The 12,745-nt window shown below is 35.5% G+C and overlaps 1 pseudogene; it reads left to right on the forward strand.

The window, feature by feature from the left end:
- Window positions 1–1,795: 1,795 nt before the first annotated feature.
- Window positions 1,796–12,155, forward strand: LOC147283949 (transcription factor MYB1 pseudogene; annotated as a pseudogene).
- The last annotated feature ends 590 nt before the right edge of the window (window positions 12,156–12,745 follow it).

Consider the following 12,745-nt stretch of genomic DNA (forward strand, 5'->3'; position numbering starts at 1 on the left):
GACTTAGGGTTAGGCTGGGTATTTGAGATTTTGAGCTCGAGTTACTGTTAGAGTGTTAGGCTGTGTATTTGAGCGAAGTTTCGTCGAAATTTCGCTCGAATTAAAAAAAACTTGCTGTTGGGGCATTCGAAATTTCGGCGAAATTTCAAATATTTCGCCGAAAATTTTTGAAATTTAGTCGAATCCGTGTTAAAATTTCGGAACCCCTAAAAAACGAAATTTTAGGCGAAATTTCGCCGAAAATTTCGAAATTTAAACCCTTGTGTGTAAGTGAAAGCTTGTAAGTTGTGGCATTTAAAATTGTTTGAAAATGACCTTTTTATCCTCTGGTAGTTTTGTGCTCAAGCTTTATTAAGATACTTCTATCAAACTACTGTAGAAAGGTACGGACAGACTAAATCGCCAACTATCACCATCATCATTATTATAGTACCACTATAATAATTACATACAGAAATAATTGCATCGTATGCATGTGATACATCTTATTTAATTGCATCATTTGATTATATATAATAATAAAATAAAAAAATTAAATGAGGTATGCCAGTGTATTTAGCTTGACTCGTGGCATTTTATAAGCTGCATATAAATATGCTTTTACCCTTCATATATATAGCACGTACTCTCATACTGCACACTTTCCCACACTGCATAATAAACCCCCAAAAGTCATAACCCACGCCTTCACGTCCACAATCTACTTGCACACCTAACAACAAAAATAAAAGAACAGTGAATTTGGCATAATGTCATTTGTACTCCACATCTTTATAATTCTGAGCATCATCAATTTTTAGTGGCCTTACAGCAGGACCCGCAAACACTAGAGATATTAGCTTCGAATAGTTAGGCTCTTCATCAAATTTCATGTTCACCACAACCTCAAGAAATTGCCTTAGAGGTGGGGGCAGAAGCAACATATCATTTCAGGAGACATAAGTGGGGCGGGCACATAAGTGGCATCTCTTGTCTTGGGTCTTCTGAAAAGTGGACTGTAAGTAAATTAGTGAGTTTTGGTGGTTTTGGTTAAATTTAAAATTTGTCAATACCTTGTAATTAATGGACCATATATATAATAACAATAACTATTATTATTACTAGATTAAGTAAATAGTGCTTAAGTTTAAACCCCTTAACTACAAAAAAAAAAATTGCCTAAGTCCCTCACCATCTAGAAACTCTCACAAAACCTCTCTAAAATTTATGATTCCTTTTTTTCCCCTCCTGACACATGTTGTCGCGCTGAAGCATGTTGATGTGTGCTGGGTCACTGAAACTGAAAATCGACCACAAAAACTGAATCGTTTATTGAAACTAAATATTAATCAATGAAATTGAATCGATCACTAAAACTGAAAATCAATTTCATTTGAAATCAGTGAAACTGAAACTAAAAACGATCACTAAAACTAAATCAATAACTGAAACTGAAACGATCACGAAAACTAAAAATTGACCAGTGAAACTGAAAGCTAGCTCTCATGTATCATTAATAGGTCTAAAGTTGACATATTAATTTTATTTGAAAATATTTGTACATAAGAATAATTTGTTTTTTTCTTATGAAAAAAAAAATCTACATGATGAAAATAAATACAAATGTTATCTTTGAACTGTTATTTAATTTTTATGTGTGGCTGGCGTTAATTTGAAGCTTTTGAATTGTGTGGGTACCGTTAAGTTGACAATTAATTAAGCCCCTTATTTAGCCTCTGCGGCAGGCATTGAAGATTTTGGCATATAGCCTAAACTAGCTAGCTACGGATTAGCATACACCACGAAGACAGTTCATATGGAGGGTCTGTTGGGTTTAAGAAAAGGTACATGGACTAAAGAGGAAGACGATCTTCTAAGGGACTTCATTGTAAAACATGGAGAAGGGAAATGGAACCAGGTTTCTCTCAAAGCAGGTAATTAATACTAAATATACATCTGTGTTTTTTTTTTTTTTTAATTTATTGGAAAAGATGGAACTTTGACCTATCATAATTCAATTTCGGATATCTTTCATCATCTCTCACCACTTGAGCTAATTCCGAAAAGAGAGCTTAATTGTTTACGAGCTTTGTGGAGAAAACAAATTTTCCATTTGGTGTTGCATGTGCACGGGAAGTTGTTAATGATATGTATTTTGCATTATTATATATGTAGGTTTAAATAGATGCCGGAAAAGCTGTAGACTAAGATGGTTGAACTATTTGAAGCCAACCATCAAGAGAGGAAACTTTGCAGAGGACGAAATAGATCTAATCCTTAGGCTTCATAAGCTTTTAGGAAACAGGCAAGTGCAATATATATAGACCCCTTATGTTGAGGTATATCTCATCTTAAACATGATGATGTATGACTTATGAGACCCACTCTGCATTGTAATTTGATGACCGAAAATAAATAGCTAGACGAATATATGGATTTCATTAACACTTGAAATGATGACTTTTTAATCAAATAGTTAAATGATTTTTTTATATTTATCTAATTTTTTGCAAGGATGATCCTTGTATATAGACTTAAAAAATAAACGGCTTCGATCATCGAATTACAATGCATAGTGAGTCCTACAAGTCATACCTTATCATGTTTAAGTTGAGATATATCTAAACAAAAAGGGCCTATGAAGCATTATCACATTTTAAAGCTTTTACCATTCACTGATATTACATATACTTTCTACAATAATATATAATTTTGAAGTTGATTACAATAATGCTAGAAACATCAATTTTCAATTTGTTCATAAAATGATGTGTTGATACACATAGATGATAGATGTTAGAATCTTACTTATAATTAGTAATAAATGAAATTCAAAATGACCTAAAATTTAAATTATTGAGATACGATACGTATCCCATATTATTTGGTGAATAAGACTTGGATAAACAACTTTGGTGTGTATAAAAATCCACTTAAAAAAAAAAAAAAAACCCTTTTTATTTTATTTAAGGATGATTCACAATTCAGTATATATTATCGATCTGTTATTTTTAGACTAAACCATAAGGGTTTTTTTTTAAAGTCTAAATTCCAAATAAAAAAAGTCCAAGATCGGCCGGCCCACTTGCAATAACATGGTAATAAGCTGTTTTATGTAGAACAAATGACAGAACGATTCATGCAACAACTCGACCGCCAGAAGGCCAAGAAAAGGAACAAGCTTCAGTCTGGCCCAGTGTCAGAAATGGGCCCATGATATATCGATTCGTCATTCCCTTCAAATCGGTATATCATGGGCCCATTTCTGACACTAGGTCGGGCTGAAGCTTGTTCCTTTTCTTGGCCTTCTGGTGGTCGAGTTGTTACATGAACCATTCTGCCATTTGTTCTACATCACGGACTCTCTCTTTCCACTCTCCCTCTCTCTCTTCTCTCATTTTTCTTTTTCTTTCCTATGTCTCTCTTATCTCTCGAGTGACTTTGCACAGTCCGGTCGTGACCAGGCCAACTCCGGCCAAGCCTAGCTGGCGCAGCACCACCAACCACCAGCCACTAGCCCGCAGCTCCTCTCTCTCCCCCCGACCATCCATCTTTTCCCTCTCCTCTCTCGCACGACTCCCTCCCTATACGTACCTCTGCCTAACCAAGGCCGACCATTTCCCAACGGCGGGTCCCCCTGGTGCCGACCATCCCCCCATGAGCTATAGTTAACTTTCATTTTTTTCATTTTTTTCATTTTTTTCATTGTGGAATACATGGGTAGTTGGTGGTATAACTAAATGGATATTTAAGGTAATTAAATGATTAAATGATCAATCACACTCTTTCTACGTACTAATGGAACCCTTAACAAAACTTATTTAAGGGATCAATTGTGGGCCTAATCAACATTGTATTTTGATCCTTCCACTAAGAAATCCCTTTAAAAACCTTATTTAAGAGATCAATTGTGGGGCCTCATCCACATTGTATTTTGACAGTCGGAACTATTAACTGGTCTCTATTGAAGGATCAGCCTTGTAAAAAATTAGCTAAATCAAAAATTATTTACTCGTTTGATTAAATGGTCTTCATTAAGGTGTTTATTGAAAATATGTTGTTCGATTTGATCAAAATTAAATAGCTTAATAGTTTCTAATTTGTCTATGTTTTTTAATAAAGACCTAAAAAATAAACGATTTGAATTGTTGAAATACTATATAGAGTGCGCCCCATGAGAGATTCCTTAAATAAAATTATTTAAAAGATCCCTTAATGCATGAAATAGGCCTTATTAAATGATAAATAATAACGTACTAAATAGATAACTTGTTGGAAAGATAACTTTAGGTTAGTGGGCAATGAATATGGAGAAAATGGCAATGGGAGGCAGAGTTACATGTGGGCCTGAGGTGGCCCTAACACCCCAACTCACATGTAGCTCTATATATATGTTCGAAAAATTAAAAATATTTATAGTAGTTTTGAAAAATTTGTATAATATCCCCCTCAAATTAAGACATTTGAATTCTTGGCTCCTCGCGCCCCTATTGGAAATGAACGTGTATCTTTTGTTATTTTTGTTTTAAATTTTTTTAATAGGTTGTTTATTTTGCAATTTTACCCTCTATAAATAAAATTTATTTATATTAGCATTTAAGTTAAGTATGAATATTTTTTCAAATCTTGAAAATCTCACTTGATAAATTTGTTTGCTATATACATATATATATATTTAGTATAGATAATTATTTGTAATAATACATAGTAGATATTCAAGTGCTGAACTACATGTAGAGAAATTATTCTGTGTAACTGATACACGTACCGCCACGTAGTGTAACCAATTCAACGTGTCATAATATGGGTGAATATATGTTATTAATACTACACCCTACTAATATAAATATACCGTCCAATAATGCCCTTACACGTTAAATTGATTACATACACTACGTGATGGTGTATTAGATACACCCAATAATTTTTCCTATATGTGGGCCTAAGGTGGCCCCGGCCCCCCAACCCACATATTTTAGAAAAAATTTAAAAATATTTATGACGTACACTTTTCTCAAAATTTTAGGATAAAATTATATAATGGCTGGCCTCCCAATAAATACATTTGAATTCTTGGCACCTCCAGAAAAAAATTTCTGGCTTCGCCCTTATAGATATTGATTCCCATCCAGATAATAAATTTCATAAACGAGTTTATTTTTATAGCGTGTCTCTTTAAAGTGGAGTTCATCTTTTGTTTTTTCTTTCCATTCATTAGGATTTCTTCCATTTCATCGATTTCGTCCGCATCCTCCTTTTCTTTTGAAAAATGCAGTGCATGCGCAAGTTTTTCGGATGGTAACTAATTAAGGAAAAAACAAATAACTTACAAGTTTAACCATGTGCTTTTGTCGTACCATGGTCTTTTAATCAATCCCATTTATGAAAAAATCTTAATACATTTGGCGATTTTTATGTTACAATTGAAACATTTAAATAACTATCAGTACAACTGAGCCAATAGTTACTATTCGATAGTTGTTGAAATTATGGTGGATTTAACTACATAAGCTTGAATTTATATCTTTTATGTTTATTTATAAATTTTTGACATATTTATGTAAGAAAAACACACATATAGCTTCTCTCCTAATCCAATAATCTCATAACCTATTTAAGCTTAATTTAAACTACAAAGCGACAAGTGTCCTATATTAATATCTAAGGGCTTACATTGATTTTGGATTTTTTTTATTTATTATTCTTTTTCCATATGATTTTTTAATTAATTAATTAGATGTGTTCTTAAGGAAAAAAAAAAAAAAAAAAAACTTAGAAAAACAGAAAACAAAACCAAAAGAAAATAAATCTCACGTAAGTTTCAATATTCCTCCCCACCCACCACTTATCATGTCTGCCATGGCTCCTTTTCCCCCTTCACCAATTCACTTCATTTTCAATGACTCTTCCATCTCGTCCCCTCCATGACCGTCTCTCAGGAAATTCACCTATTTTTTTCTTCTTCTTTTCTGGAACTTTATTTGTTGTAGTTCATCTATATCTTTAATGACATTTAGACCTAGTCCAAATCCTCCCCTGATTCCTCATATCCCAACAAACTCACCACCTAGAAAATCATCAATTGTTTGCACCTCATTCTCAGCCACTTTTTATTTCCTTTATTTTTAATACTTATTATCCTTAATTTTTCATTTGACCATCTGAATCTTTACCAGTTGAATAGATCGAATAATGAGTAGAAAATCTATGTAAGGAATTTATTGCAGTTTTGAGCACCAAATCTGAAACTTGATAATGGCTTAGAGTTCCATGGAGATAGAGAAGGATGAGGAGGGAGCAAGATGAGAGAAAGGGAGGAAGGGGAAGGATCCATGGCTACCATGGCTAAGGAAAATAGGACAATAAGTGGATGGGGAGGGTTAAATTGACGTGAGGACTCTTTTTCTAATTTCTTTTGTTTTTGTTTTCCTAAATACACATTTTAACATTCTGTTAACATGTTTTAAATAATAAAAATAACTCAAAATAGGACATACACTTGTCACATTGTAGTTAAAAGCATAGATAGATTAGGAGATTATTGGATTATGATAATTAAAAAAACATTCCAACTATCTAAATTAAATAGAAAACGACAATAAAGCAAAAGTACAAACACTACAAGAAAAAAAGGTTTGGGCGACGAACCTAGTTCCTCTCCCAAAGTTGAATTTCGTCGCCCAAACGTTTGGGCGACGAACTCAGTTCGTCGACAGTTTAGCCGCCCAAGCCATGACGCCCAAGATTTTGGGCGACGAACCAGTAAATTTTGTCGCTCAAATACTTTGGGCGACGGATTTTGTTCGTTTCCTAAAGCATGTTTTGGGAGAGGAAAAATTAAGTTTATCGCCCAAAATATGTTTAGGCGACGAAAAATTTCGTCGCCTAAACATGCTTTGGGGGAGGAATAATTAATTTCCTCGCTAGAACATGCTTTGGACGACGAACTTAACTATTCCTTGCCCAAAGCATGTTTAGGCGACGAAAAATTTTGTCGCCTAAACATATATTTTTTTTAAAAAAATCGTTTTTTTTATTTAGATTATATATTTGAATTTAACATTTAAAAAAAATATATTTATTCAAAAACTATATAAAACAAAATTAATAAATTTATATATCCAAATATCCATACAAAGTAGTAATAACCCTAATGGTCAATCTATTCTAAACCAGTAGCATAATCATCATTCATATCTGACGGAGGTTGATGGTGGCGGGACAAACCCAGGTATCGCCTTGGTCAATGCAGCATACAACACCTCCTTCTCCGCTCTCTCAGCTCGTAAGTCCTCCTGCAACTTCTTCACTTGAGTGGACAACCCTGCGACGACTGCATATGACTGAGAAGAAGATGAAGACGAAGACGAGGATCGAACATCACGAATCCGCCCATATCCCATGCCGCGTATTTCCTTACCGGGCCTAACACCCAATGAGTCTATCATAATACGAAGTCCGACATCGGGATCGGATACTGGAATCGACTCCAACGGAGTACTCGGAGGGTGCTCCTCGGCCAAGCTCTCCAAATATATTCTCGAGTTGGCCACCATCTCATCCTTCAAAATGTTATATATACAAGTAACCAATTAGAAAAATAAATATAAAAAATTGTGAAAAAAATTAAAATATAAAAAACTAACATGTTTTGCCTTGGCCGCATCACAACCGGGATGAACATAGATATCCCCGAAATTGTCTATCTCCGAAAATTGTGACCAACGCTGAAAAAGAAAATAATTTTGTCAAAGACCCAAACAATATTAAAGAATATATATGTATTAAATTAAATAATGACGTACTCGACGTCGCGACTCCACTCGATATGAGATGGGCGTCGGACCACTATGATGGTTAAACGGCTTCCCTTTCCGGTTTCTGGCGTTAGTGACCGATTTCTTCTGTTAAATATTAAGCAAATTATAAATGTATTAGTGTTTGTATACAATAATAGAATAACAAAACAATAATCGATTTTTTAAAGTCTTAAAATGATAAAATGTACCAAAAACGATGGACTCATGAAATGATCGCACAAAAAACGCCACTGGTCAGACTGCTCTACCAATTCCATAGGGGGGTTTGCCAATGCCTTAACTGCCGACGAAAATCCCTTGAAATGCACGTGTAGTTCGTGCTTCCACTGCCTGTAGGACTTGATGAGTAAATCTGTCATGTACGTGATGGTGAGGGGATCATCCATCTGAATGTCAAAGTTAACCTGAAAAAAATATTAGATTGTTATGAATGATCAAATTTATCGTTTTGAATTATTATTGAGCTATATACTCACTGAGATTGAGAGGATCACTTTGTGTTGAATCTCTGCCGACAATTTTTTCCAAGTGATTGCAACTATGGCGCACTCGGCACGGATAATAGCCCCCACATCGTGCGAGAACAAACTGTCAACGTTAGGATCTAACGGTCGTTGGCCGTTTTGCACACACATGACTGGAATCCGCTCCCTAGTACTGCGCACGATCCGAGAGGACTTCAACCCACTACATGGTCCCCTCGTCGCAGTGGATGACGTCGCAGTAGATGAAGCGGAAGCGGAAGCGGTGACCTGACTAGAGCGGTGAGATCGACGGGCCCTCCGTGGCATAGAGGGGCTCCCGGCCAGTACTCGAGGATGGCTGAACTACATCATTGGGAGCTGACTCCATCGCCTTCCACCTTATAACTAAATTATATTTCTCAAACTAATTAATCTACATTTTGTAATTAAACTAAATTTTATATTTAAAAATTAACAAACTAACTAATCTACATACAAACTACCTAATAAATTTTATAATTAAAAAACATATAAAACTAACTAATTTTATATGAAAACTAATTTGTTATCTAGCATAAGAAAATATTAGCAAACTAATTTCCCTAAGAACAATGATCAGAATTAAACTAATTTATTCAACACTAATAAAAAAATTTAAGAACAAAAAATTAAAAACACCAGCCAAATAACATTAAAGGAGTGATTGAGTCTTAAGTCTGACCTGAAAAATTTCCCTGGGTATTACTATTCCCCTGGCCACCTGCACTTGATCACTCTGAAAAAAACTAAGGCTAATGAGCAGAAAACACAGAAAACAGAAAAAAAAAAAAAAAACACCCAAATAAAAATAATTAAAAACAAAACCCACCAAAAACCCACAATCGGGTGGGTTTGCTGCAGCTGGGTTCAGGTGGGGTTGCTGGTCGGGGTGGGGGTTGCTAGTGGGGATAGGAATGGGAATCGAGGGAGGCGGCAGGGAGAGGGGAAGGAGAGAGAAAGAGGGAGCCGGGGAGGATTCCGGGGAGAAAGAAAGATGAGGGGGTGGGTTTCGGGGAGAGAGAAAGAAGAGGGGGTGAGAGATCGGAAGAGAGAGTTTTGGGTGATCGGCGACGAAGGGAGGCGAAGCGACGGCGGGGCTGAGGCTGGGCAGGGATCGGGAGGGATTAGGGTTTCTGTGGGGATGGGCGGGCTTGAGGCTGGGGCTGGGAGGGGATGGGTGGCCTGGGGCTGGGGCTGGGCGAGGATCGGCGGGGATAGGCGGGGCTGGGGCTGGGAGAGAAGATCAGAGAGATGAGAGAAAACAGAAGAAAGGAAATAAAAGAAGAAGAAGAAGAAAAGAAAGCACTTTAAAAATTTCGAGAACCTTAGGCGACGAACCTAAGTTCGTCGCCCAAACATTAAAATATATGGCGGGCTTAATACCGCCCAATTTTTCAACTTTTGGGCGACGAAGAAGAAATTTCGTCGCCCAAAAGAGTCTTGGGCGACGACTTTCCCACTTCGTCGCCTAAAAGCTGTCCGAATAATTAATTTTAAATAATTAAATATGTTGTTAATTTTACATAATCAATTATGTTGTTAATTTTATATAATCAATTTATTAATTTTAACGATCCGAACCGTTCATTTATTAGTCCCTCACTAAAAGATCATCCCTATAAAAAATCGGTCAAATTGGTATTCATCTAGCCGTTCGATTATTATTATTAAAATCATGATCGTTCATAAGTTCGATCTCCGATACTTAACTTCTAAAACTTTGATTGAGCTAATTTTTTGCATAAATGATCTTTGAGTGGGAAACTAATAAATGTACGGTTCGAATCGTTGAAAACACGATCAATATATGAGATTATATATATAAATGAACGGTTTATATATTTGCAGAATAAAATTTCATTAACCCTTTCATTGAAATCTTGTCATTTCAATAATTGTGAAGACCATAACGTGATTACAACGATCAGAGCCGTTCATCATCTATGTTCATACTCAAAGATCATCCGTGCAAAAAATCAGTCCAATTATTATTATAAGAACCATGATCGTTCATACACCCAAAACGCCAAACCTAACTTATACATCTCCGATTGAGATAATTTTTTGCATAGATGATTTTTGAGTGGGAAACTAATAAATGAATGATTCGGATCATTGAAAACACGATCGATATTTGAGATTCTATATATAAAAGAACGGTTTATATATTTGAAGAATAAAATTCTATTAACTCTTTCATTGAAACCTTGTCGTTTCAATAATTATGAAGAGCACAACGAGATTACAACGATCAGAGCCGTTCATCATCTATGTTGATACTCAAAGATCATCCCTGCAAAAAATCGGTCAAATCAGAGTTCATATACCCGTTCAATTATTATTATAAGAATCACGATCGTTTATACACCCTAAACGCCAAACCTAACTTCTACATCTCCGATTGAGATAATTTTTTGCATGGATGATCTTTGAGTGGGGCACTAAGAAATGATCGGTTCGGATCGTTAAAAATACAATAGAAAAGTGAGCTTCTACATACAAATACACTTGAAGAGTATAATTCTATTAGCTTTTTCGTTGAAACTTTGTTGATTCAACAATTGTGAAGACTACAATGTGATTTCAACAATCGGAGCCGTTCATTTTATTCGTTTATACTAAAAGATCATCCTTGCAAAAAATCGGCCAAATCGGAATTGATCTACTCGATCGATTGGTATTAAAAAATTCACGATCGTTCATAAATTCGAGCACCGTTACGTAACTTTTACATCTCCGATTGAGCTAATTTTTGGCACTGATGATCATTGAGTGAGAAATTAAAAATTAAACGGTTTGGATTAATGGAAACACGATCGCATTATATGAATATAACCTATATAAAATTGTACAAAAAAAAAGGCAATGAGACTTTGGGCGAGGAATATGCATGTTCCTCGCCCATACATTGGGCGACGAATATGTAAGTTCCTCGCCCAAAGTCACTTTGGGCGAGGAACATACGTATTCGTCGCCCAACGTATGGATCAACTATCGTTTTGGCGCGTGTTTTACGCGACGAAATATTTTCGTCGCCCAAAGTACCTTTAGGCGAGGAAAATTATATTCGTCGCCCAAAGTTATCTTGGGCGACGAATATGTTCGTCGCCCAAACCTGGATGGAATTAGGCGAAAACGTTTCTGGTTTGTCGCCGAAAGCGACGAATTTTGGTTCGTCTCCTAAAGTTTCATCGCCCAAATATATTTTTCTTGTAGTGAAATTAATGCTGTTAAATAAAATATTCCACTAACAATTTTAAGTGTTTTGACCAAAAAAAAAAAAATTTTAAGTGTCAACAAATTTCTAATAGTGATAAATATGTTTAGGTGGTCATTGATTGCCGGAAGACTTCCTGGAAGAACATCAAACGATCTGAAAAACTACTGGAGTTCTCGGATAAGGAAAAAGACGGCTTCAGCTGGCATCGAAAAGATGAAAGGTAAATCACCAGAAACAACAAAGTCCATCATAATAAGACCTCGACCACGAACCTTCACCAAAAGTTTACATTGTTTGAGCAATAAAGCTACAACTTCAGATCATATTCAACCAGAAGAGAATTTTAGCTGGCCATTGCCATCATCACCACCTATAGAAAATGAAATTGATTGGTGGAAAACCTTGTTAGATGACAAAGATAGTTTTGAAGCAACAACAAGCTCTAGTACTCTTGGGTTAGAGGAAAATCACCTCATCACAAACTTTTGGGTTGAAGATGTTGAGCAACCGACAGGAACAAGTGTCACTTGTTCTGAAGGAAGCCTGATGAGTAGGACTGACTTCTCTGTTAATATGAACCTTTGGAATCATTCAATAGAGGAAGAGAAACGTACTGAGAATCAAATGTCCTGAATCTTAATTTCCAGTATTTGCAGCAACCCGTAGTTTATGCTTTTATTCTGTTTTGTTAATGTTGCTGTTTCTTTGTTTTGCAAGTGTCGTTGACTTTTGTCTTGTTCTATAGAATGCTGTATATAGCATTGTATCTTGTGTAATATTTTTTTTTCCTAATACAAACGGTTAAATAAATATACTAGCTAGCTAGTAATCATAAATTAAGAGTTGTATATATATATCTGCAACAATTTGTCAACATCTATTACATCTTCATCCGTGTGGTTGATCACGAGTATGGAAGCCATGTACGTTGACACTGCAAACTCTTTGGTCAATCTAGACTAAGTGGATATATGAAGGTGTTGTTTCTATGAATTAAGGATGTGTATACAGGGAGTGTTATGTTGTGACTGATAGGCCTGCTGATCATAATGTTCATTCTGTTACCAATTAAGTTTTGGTGGGACCATGCTCCTTCCTTCATAGCTAGCTAGCTTAAATGCCAAGTATATATAGAGCCTTTCTCCATGCCTATATAGAGTTTGGTCTTAGCTTTTATATAGTATTTTTGCTTAATATATATAAATTAAAGAAACTGCAATGAT

Source organism: Dryas octopetala, chromosome 5 (assembly GCF_963921425.1).
Source record: "Dryas octopetala chromosome 5, drDryOcto1.1, whole genome shotgun sequence".
Taxonomy (NCBI): domain Eukaryota; kingdom Viridiplantae; phylum Streptophyta; class Magnoliopsida; order Rosales; family Rosaceae; genus Dryas; species Dryas octopetala.